Source organism: Chrysochloris asiatica, unplaced genomic scaffold, assembly GCF_000296735.1.
Source record: "Chrysochloris asiatica unplaced genomic scaffold, ChrAsi1.0 scaffold00112, whole genome shotgun sequence".
Classification (NCBI taxonomy): Eukaryota; Metazoa; Chordata; class Mammalia; order Afrosoricida; family Chrysochloridae; genus Chrysochloris; species Chrysochloris asiatica.
In genome coordinates this window covers 2,710,192-2,720,576 of record NW_006408630.1, presented here as the reverse complement: position 1 = coordinate 2,720,576, position 10,385 = coordinate 2,710,192, and positions in this window count along the sequence as shown.

Here is a 10,385-nt window from a genome sequence, read left to right as displayed (position 1 = left end):
TTTCTGATATTCTCTGCTTTCAGCCAAGATCCATCGGACATCAGCAATGATATCCCTCATTCCACGGCCTCTTCTGAATCCAGCTTGAACCTCTGAAAGTTCTCTGTCAATGTATGAATATTGTCATTTCTGTATTACCTTTAGCAAAAATTTACTCGCATGGAATATCAACGAGATTGTCAGATGATTTCCGCATTCCGCTGGGTCACCTCTCTTTGGAATGGGCACAAACATGGATCTCTTCCAGTCAGTCAGCCAGATGTCTTCCAAATTTCTTGGCAGAGATGAGTGAGTGCTTCCTGTGCCAGCTGACTTTCTTGAAATATTTCAATTTTTATTCCATAAATTCTTGGTGCCTTGTTCTTTGCTAGTTCCTTCAATATACCTTGGACTGCCTCCATAAATATAATTGGCTCTTGATCATATGCTACCTCTTGAAATGGTTGAACATTAACCATTTGCTTTTGGTACAGTGACTCTGTGTATTCCTTCCATCTTTTCTTGATGCTTTCTGCATCATTCCATAATTTGCCCAGAGAATCTTTCAGTAATGAAAGTCGAGGCTTGAATTTTTTCTTCAGTTCCCCCAGCTTGAGAAATACTAAGCATGTTCTTCCTTTTTGGTTTTCTGATTCCAGATCTTTGCACCTTTTTTTGTAATATTTGGCTTTATCTTCTCGAGCTAATCTTTGAAATTTTCTGTTCAGCTCTTGTACCTCCTTATTTCTTCCATTTGCTTTAGCATCTCTATGCTGGAGAGCAAGTTTCAGTGTCTCTTCTAACATCCATTTTCACCTTTTCCTTCTTACTTGTTTTCTCAATGACTTTCTACTTTCTTCATGTATGATGTTTTAATGTCATCCCACAACCCTTCTGGTCTTCAGTCTTCAGTGTTTAATGTATCAAATCTGGTCTCTAAATTCAGGTGGGATATATTCATGGTCATATTTTGGCTCTTGTGGACTTGTTTTCATGTTCTTCAGCTTCAGTTTGAATTTGCATATGAGTAACTGATGGTCTGTTCCACAGTCTGCCTCTGGCCTTGTTTTGTCTGATGATATTGAGCTTTTCCATCATCTCTTTCCACAGATGTACTCAATTTGATTTCTATGTATTCCATCTGGTGATGTCCATGTGTATGTTGTTGTTGTTGTTATGTGCCGTGGAGTCGGTTCCGACTCATAGTGACCCTGTACAGGGTTTCCGAGGCTGTAAATCTTTGCGGGGACAGAAAGCTTCATTTTTCTTCCATGGAACAGCTGATAGTTTTGAACTGCTGACCATGCTGTTCACAGGCCAATTCATAGTCACTACACTACCAGAGCTCCTTGTCTGTGTGTATAGTCATCTCTTATGCTGTCTAAAGAAGGTATTTGAAATGAACAAATCATTGGTTTTGCAGAATTCTATCATGTGTTCTCCAGCATCATTTCAATTACCAAGGCCATATTTTCCAAGTACTGATCCTTCCTCTTTGCTCCCAACCTTTGCATGCCAATCACCAGTAAGGATCAATACATCTTGGTTGTGTGTTTGATCAATTTCTGATTGAAGAAGTTGGTAGAATTCTTCTATTTCATCTTCACTGGCTTTAGTTGTTGGTGCATAAATTTGAATAATAGTGGTATTAACTTGCCTTCCCTGTAGGTGCATGCATAATATTCTATCACCAACAGCGTTGTACCTCATGACTGATCTGGATATTTTCTTTTTGACAATGAATGCAACACCATTCCTCTTCAATTTGTCATTCCTGGCATAGTAAACCATGTGGTTGTCAGATTCAAAATGGCCAATACCAGTCCATTTCAGCTCACTAATGCCTAAGATGTCGATGTTTATGCGTTCCATTTCATTTTTGACAACTTCAAATTTTCCCACATTCATACTTCGTACATTCCATGTTCCGATTTTCAATGGATGTTTACAACTGTTTCTCTTCATTTTTAGTTGTGCCCCATCAGCAAATGAAGGTCCCACAGACTTTTCTCCCATGGACTTTACTCCATTTGCATTATCACGGTCAACTCTACTTTGAGGAGGCAGGTCTTCCCAGTTGCATTTTGAGTGCCTTCCACCCTGAGGGGCATATTTCCCGGCACTATATCTGACAATGTTTCTCTGCTATTCATAAAATTTTCAGTGACTATATATTTGGAAGTAATTTGTCACTCTTTCTTTCTAGTCTGTCTTTGTCTGGAAGCTCATCTGAAACCTGTCCACCTGACCCTGCTGGTCTTTAAAATACCAGTGGCATAGCTTTCAGAATCACAGCAACTCACAAGCCACCACAGTGTGACAAATTGACAGATGAGTGGTGGCCATTTGGTTTTAAGTGGAAACTGTCACTTTAAATTTCTAGGAGATCTGTGTTCATGTGTAGTAGAACCCTCCAGGGGTGGGGGCAGGGTGTCCATTTGCTCAGGCATCCCCTCTAGTCACCAGAATGGAGGTGTGCAGACGGCGAAAGACCAATAAACAGATACAAAAAAAAAAAAAGAATGGCCACACCTGCATCTCTGCGGTTCCATCAGGCATTTGTGGCTGCTCTGATCCTTCCCCTGCTTGGTCTCTCCTAAGAAGGTGGCTCCAGGACTAGCTGAGTGTCTTTAATTATAAAGCAATGGATTTCTTGATTCTGCTACACATTCCCCTAGCTGTAAGCCTTCCAAACTTCTAAATATTCCTTTGTGCTTCTAAGATGGTGGATCAGGTAGACATGCAGTGAAGAGCTCCATCACCAACAACACAGAATACCCGACCAAGCAGACTCAGGGGATAGTGCTAGATCTCTGAACCACATATAAAGGAATATTTAGAAGCTTGAGTAATTTGTAACATCACCTTGGGCAGAAACAAATTCATTCTGAACTCTTAGTGCACATTCACCATCATCCTAACCACATTACTTCCCCCACCTCTTTCCCATGAAGAATCATAATTAAACAGGAGACCCTTTCCCACCTTTCTGACTTTATTTACATTTTCTATATATTCTTCTGTATCCTGATAAGCATTATTTCCTTGTTAATAACCCTCTCTTTGAGTCCTATATGAAATGGAACTCAATCAGATACTCTAATGATTGCATGAGCTTGCAATTTATGCCAATCTGATGCCTGCTCTGTGAAGCCCCTGTCCCCGTTCCTCTGTTGTCCAATGAAGTAAATTGACCTTTATGTTAACCAAAACACTATGCTGTTTATACAAATCAGACTCTAGGAAGGTTCTCTGCTCACCAAAAAATCAATTATATGCAAAATTAAAATGACTTATCTCTTTTACATGTATCTGATTTAGTCTAACTTCTCTAAAGTTGAAATGCAGCATTAATTAAGATAACATTTGGAAATTAATAATGACTTTTCATTTTGCATGTCAAGTTATACTATATTGCATATAAAGAATAATTTGCCTGTGCACTGGATTTGCCAGTGCACTTTAAAAAAATATATTTTCATTGAAGTATATTTTACACACAGTAAAATGTTCAGTTCTTAAGAATGTCATTCAATCAGTTTGAGAAATGCATACACTCCTGACACTTAATGGAATATTTCCATCACTACACAGAGTACTTTATGTCCTATCTTAAGTCAACAGCCCTTCCCAAACAATCACTGATATGGTTTCTAGCATCTTATTTCGCTTTGCTCAGTCTAGAATTACATATAAATTCAGTAGGCACCTTTTTGTTTCTTTGCTTCAGTACATTTTGAGACACATCTATTTTACTACATGTATCATCAATCTGTTCCTTTTTGTTGTAAGTAAGTATGTACAACACTGTTTTTATCCGTTTCCCTTTTGATAGCCATCTGCTACTTCCAGCTTTTTTTTTTTTTTAATGAATTTAATTTTTATGAATAAAGCTGCTATAAACATTCTTGTTCAAGATCTTTATGGACATATGCTTTTATTTTTCTTAGGTAAGTAAGTACTTATAAGTGGAATTGCTGGATTGTAGGATAGGTGTGTGTGTGTCTATGTTTTTAAAACTTCCAAAGTGTTTTCCAGAGTAGTTGTGCCATTTTGTATCCCATAAACAATACATGAGAACCCTGGTTGCTCCTTATGCTCTCCTACAAATGTTGTCAAATGATTATATCCATTTCAATGGATTTGTAGTATAGAGAAATCAGTTTTTGTTTCTGTTTGTATTTCCCTCATGATTGACAATGGGAAACACATTTTTCATGTACTGTGGCCATTTGTATATTTTCTCTTGAGAAGTGTCTTCTTTTTTTGCCATTTTCAATATGATTATTTGTCTTTTCATTACTTAATTGTATGTTCACGAGGATTATAAAAACTAAACACATATATAGTAGTCTATTGTTGTTGTTAAGTGCTGTCAAGTCAGTTCTGACTCATAGCAACCCTGTATAGGGTTTCTGAGGAGTGGTTGGTGAGCTTGAACCGCCAACCTTGTGGTTCAAACCAACCTTGCATTAACCCACAGCTTTGAACCAGGACTCCAGGACTCTACTAGGATTGACACAGTGGCAACAACAATGGACTCAAATGTAACTGTGAGGATGACATAGTGCAAGGCAGTGTTTATTTTTGTTGTGTACAGAGTCACTAAGACTTGGAACTGACTCAACAACACTGAACAACAAAAACAAATAGGAGCTAAATAAAAAAGAATAATACTTGCCATGTGTCAACCAATTTAAAACAAATTTATCTACATTATCGGACTGTAAGTTTTGAGTCATGTGTGTATGTAACTGATGGATTTTTTTTGTGTGTGTTTTGTTTTTTTTCTTTTTCTGGCAAGAGATCCTTGGGTTTTTTAGTTTTTTGTTTTTTTTCATTCATAGAGTTTGTCCCAAAGTGTCTTGAAGTTGACTTAGCTTCTATAAAAAATGATGTTGTTATGGTAAGTAATGTAGTTTGGCAGTTCTGTAATGAAATTTGGCTTTTATGTAATATAATTTGGCAGTTAAAAAATGAAGCAATCATTCTCCTTTTTGTAATCTAATGTGGTCATCCTCCATTTTCACAGGATGACTTACTCATTGGAACTCAATCATGACAATAAGTGATAAGTGGGTGCATTTATGTTAGCTCTACATTGTCATTATTTGAAAACTTTACATTCTGTTTTTTAATTATATTGCCAATTTTAGGTGCTGTCAAGTTGGTTTCAACTCATAGCAACTCCAGGTACAACATGTCCAAAGAACGAGAGATGAAATCTTGCCATCCTCATTTCTAAGGAGCCTTCTGGTTGCACTTCTTCAAAGGCAGATTTATTTATTCCTCTGATAGTTCATGGTACTTTCAACATTTTTTATAAAGACAATAATTCAAATAAATGGACTTTTCTGCAATCTTCTTATACACTGTCCAACTTTCATATGCATATGTGGCAACTGAAATACTGCTATGACTTAACTTAGGTGCGCCCTAGTCCTCAAATTGTTATCTTTTCTGTTTAACACCTTTAAAACATTTTTTTTTGCAGAAGGCTTGCCTATACATGTTTTTTATTTCTTGATTGCTTCTTCCATGAGTGTTGATGGTGGAGCCAAGCAAAATGAAGTATTGGACAACTTCAATCTTATCCCCTTTTACCATTATGTTATTTATTGGTCCCCTTGTGAGAATTTTTATTTTCTTTACATTGAGGTGCAATCCATACTGAATGCCTAGTATTTAATCTCCACCAGTAAGTATTTCAAGTTCTCTTTGCTTCCAGCAAGCAAGGTCGTGTCATCTGCATATCACATGTTATTAATGAGTCTTCCTCCAACCTTGTTCATATAATCTAGCTTCTAGGATTATTTGCTCAGCATACAGATTGAATAAATTTGGTGACAGGATACAACCCTGACATACACCTTTTCTGATTTAAAACCATTCAATATCCTCTGTTCTGTTCCAGTGACTGCCTTTTGGTCTATGTACAGGTTCCTCATGATCACAATTAAATCTTCTAGAATACACTTTCTTCACAATGTTTTACATAACCTGATCTGATGCACATAATTAAATGCCTGTGTATAGTAAATAAAGCACAAGTAAACTTCTTTCTGGTATTGTCTTCTTTGAGTCAAGATCCAATCTGGCATCAGCAATGATATCCTTCATTCTATGTCTTCTTCTAAGGAGCTCTGGTAGCGTAGTGGTTACGAATCAGGCTGCGAACCTTAAGGTCAGTGGTTCGAAACTACCAGCCGCTCCGCAGGAGAAAGATGAGGCTTTCTACTCCCGTAAAGATTTATACCCTTGGAAACCCTGTAAAGGGTCGCTATGGGTCGAAACCGACTCGATGACACTTAACAACAACAACATGTCTTCTTCTAAATTGGACTTGAATTTCTGGCAGCTCCCTGTAGATATACTGCTCCAATTGTCACTGAATTATCTTCAGCAAAATTTTACTCATATGTGATATTAACGGTAGTATTCAATGATATTCACATTTTGTTGGATCACCTTTCTTTGGAATGGGTACACATATGGATCTTCCAGTATAAAAATTTTTATACAAAATTTTTGTGAGCCTCTCCAGTGTTGCATCAGTTTGTTGGAACATTTCAACTTGTATTCTGTCAATTCCTGGAGGTTTGTTTTTCGCTAGTGCAGCCTGGACTTCTTTCATCAATATCATTAGTTCTTGATTATATGCTACCTCTTGAAATGATTGAGCATCAAACTATTCTTTTTGGTACAGTGACTCAATATACTCCTTCCACCTTCTTTTGATGCTTCCTGCATCATTCAACACTCCTATTATTAATGGATGTTTGCAGCTGTTTCTTCTTATTTTGAGTTGTGCCCCATTAGCAAATGATTCCAAATGCTATATTAATGTCATCGTGGTCAACTCAATTTTTAGGAGGCAGTTCTTCCCCAGTCTTGTTTTGAGTGGCTTCCAAATTTTTGGCCCTATCCCTGACTTTTTTACCCTATACCTGAAAATGTTCCTCTGCTACTCATTAGGTTTTCAGGAGCTGCCATTCAAAAGTGATCTGACTCGCCTTCTTCCTAGTCACTTTTACTCTAGAACCTCTGCTGAAACTTGTCAACTATAAGTGACTCTCCTGGTATTAAAATACCGGTGGCATAGCTTTTACATCATAGAAACACAGAAGCAACCACAGTACAACAAACTGACAGATAAGTTGTTGATGTCTGCCTTTTGTTGTTGTTGTTAGGTGCTGTTTAGTTGGTACAGACTCATAGGGAGTGACCTATACACATCAGAAAGAAACAATGCCTGGTTCTGTGCCAACATAACAATTATAGCTACATTTGAGCCCATTGCTACTGCTACTGTGCCAATCCATTTTGTTTGGGGTCTTCCTCTTTTTTGGTGTTCCTTCACTTTACAAAGATGATGCCCTTCTCCAGGGACTGTTACCTAATGATAATATGTCCGAATTATAGCAAACTAAATCTGGACAACCTGGTTTCCAAGGAGCGTTCTGGCTATACTTCTTCCAACACAGACTTGTTTGTTCTTTTGGTGATACACAGAATTTTAATATTCTCCTCCAACACCATAAATAAAATGTATTAATTCTTCTACTGTCTTCCTTTTTTATTTTCCAACTTTCACATGCATATGAGGCTGTTGAAAATATCACGGCTTGGAACAGGCATACCTTATTCCACAAACTAACATCTTTGCTCTTGAATACTTTAAAGAGGTCTTGTGCAGCAGATTTGCCAAAGCGATATGTCATTTGATTTCTTGACTGCTGCTTCCCTGAGTGTTAATAGTTGAACCAAGCAAAATGAAGTCTTTGACAACTTCAATCTTTTCTCCATTTCTCTTAGTTCTATTTATTGATCCAGTGGTAAGGATCTTTGTTTTCTTTACATTAAGGTTAAACCCACACCAATTGCTCAGGTCTTTGATCTCCACCAGTAAGTATTTTAAGTCCTCTTCACTTTTAGCAAGCAATGCTTGTTATTGATAAGTCTTCCTCTAATCCTTATGACACTTTCTTCTTTATCTAATCCAGCTTCTTAGATTATGTGCTTAGCACACAGATTGAATAAGTATGGTGAAAGAAAACAACACTGTCACTACCTTTCCTAATTTCAAGCCATTCAGTGTTCCCTGGTTCTGTTCAAACAACTCTCTGTTGGATGATGTATAGGTTCCTCATGAATGCATTTAAGTGTTCCAGAATACTCATTCTCCACAATGCTATCCATAACTTGGCTTAATCTACACAATCAAAAGTCTTTACATAGTCAATAAAGCACAGATAAACATCTTTCTATTATCCTCTGCTTTCAGCCAAGATCCATCTGATATCAGCAATGATATCCCTCTTTGCTCATTTTCATCTGAATCCAGGTTGAACCTCTGGCAGTTTCCTGGCAATGTACTGTTGCAGATGTTTTTGAATTATCTTTAGCAAAACTTTACTTCCATATGATATTTATGATATTGTCCAATAAGTTCCACAATCCATTGGGATAAGGACAAATATGAATCTCTTCCAGTCAGTTGGCCAGGTAGCTGTCTTCCAAATTTCTTGGAATAAAGAATGAGTGCCTCCATAGCTCCATCAGTTTGTTGAAAGATTTACTTTGTATTACGTTAATTCCCAGAGCCTTGTCCTTTGCCAATGCCTTCAGTGCACCACGGACTTCTTCCTTCAGTATCATTGGTTTTGATGGTATGTTGTTGTTTTTATGTGCTATCGAGTTGGTACCGATTCATAGTGACCCTGTGCACAGCAGAATGAAACATTGCCCAATCCTGCACCAACCTCACAATCATTGCTACTTTTGAACCGATAGTTGCTGCCACTCTGCCAATCCATCATGTTGGGGGTCTTCCTTATTCACTGTCCAACTTTCACATGCATATGCGGTTACTGAAGACAACATAGCTTGGGTCAGATGCACTTTAGTCCTCAAACTGACATTTTTGCTCTTGAACACTTTAAAGCAGTCTTGCATAGCAGATTTGCCTAATGCAAAACATCATTTGAAAGACCAGCCTGGAACAGCTAGAGCAACAGAAGATGAAACTTCAGCAAGAAAAAAATTTAAAAAACAATGTCAGTCTGATTGGCTACAATAAGATCAAGCAAATTGTTCACCAGGGTTCCATCAAGGCAATCAATCAAGTCTCTTCAGGACAAACTCTCCTCCAAGACTGAAACTCAAAGGGAACATATGAGCAGGCATGTAAACTTGCTGGTGACCACATTGGTCTATGGGTGAGTGGAAGAGGGGGAAAAGCAGAAATGAAGAAATGGGCTGAGTTCAGCCATGTTCCATAGATTCCTGTTGACCTGGAGATGAGAGAGAAAAGATGAAAGGCTGGTTGGTCTGAAGTTTGGTGAGACTTGAGGACTCCTGAGCCCATGGACAAGGATATAGCCATGGATGGCTAGAACTGAAGAGTGAAGCATCCAGCTGTTATGAAGTGAGGGGAGACACACAAGAATGCCCAAACTTCCAGACAGCACCCATTTGACCTAACATTGATGGCTTGATAATCAGAACTCGACTTGTTGTTGCTGTTAAGTGCCAAGTCAATTCCAACCCATAGCTACCCTGTATAGGGTTTCTGAGGAGCAGCTGGTGTGTTTGAACCACCAACCTTGCAGTTCAAACAGCTTTGCAGTCTGGCACATTAACCCACAGTCCCACACCAGGACACCAGAACTCAACTAGAGGAAGAAATAAATAAATAAATAAATAAATTGATAAAGGAAATGAGGGTAAATTGTTACAATTTGATGAACTTGACCTATACTTATGGATGTAGTAGCTCAAAATATCAACTGAGAGGGAAGAAGTTTTCATATCAATATTGATCCTATTCCCTCTGTATGCAGGTTGATAGGGACGGGCGACTTAGACATTGGCTACCTAAAATGAGGGGGCAATAAAGGTACAAAGTGACTGGTTTACAAGTTTTTAAGAGGGAGTTTAGTTTAAGAGTGTGCAGGGGAAGGTAAAGTCCCCACTAAATAGTTTTCATCTTGTCTAGATGGGTCTGGTGAAAAGAGATGGGGATAAGATTCTTATGACTTAATAGTAAGCAAATGTTATCATGACTAATTGTGACCGTCACAACTGTAAAGGTGGAACTTTTGTAACAAAAATGGGAATAGTTGATCTTACAGTCCAGAAACAGAGGACCCTTAGGACTATTAAGGGAGAAGAGCACAAGCAGAATGTGGGACCTTATCCAGAGAGACAGCAGCACCAGAGATGGAGGCAGAGATGAGGACATGGAGAGAGGGAGCAGCTGAGGACTCTGGATTCATGGAAAGAGAGGGTCTGGGTGCTGGCAGTCAAGAGGCAGGCTTGCAGAATGTGCCCTTTGGTTGTTTAAATTATTCTACATTACTGAGTATTTTTGTGTACATTACATAGTCCCCCTCCAAAAAACAAAA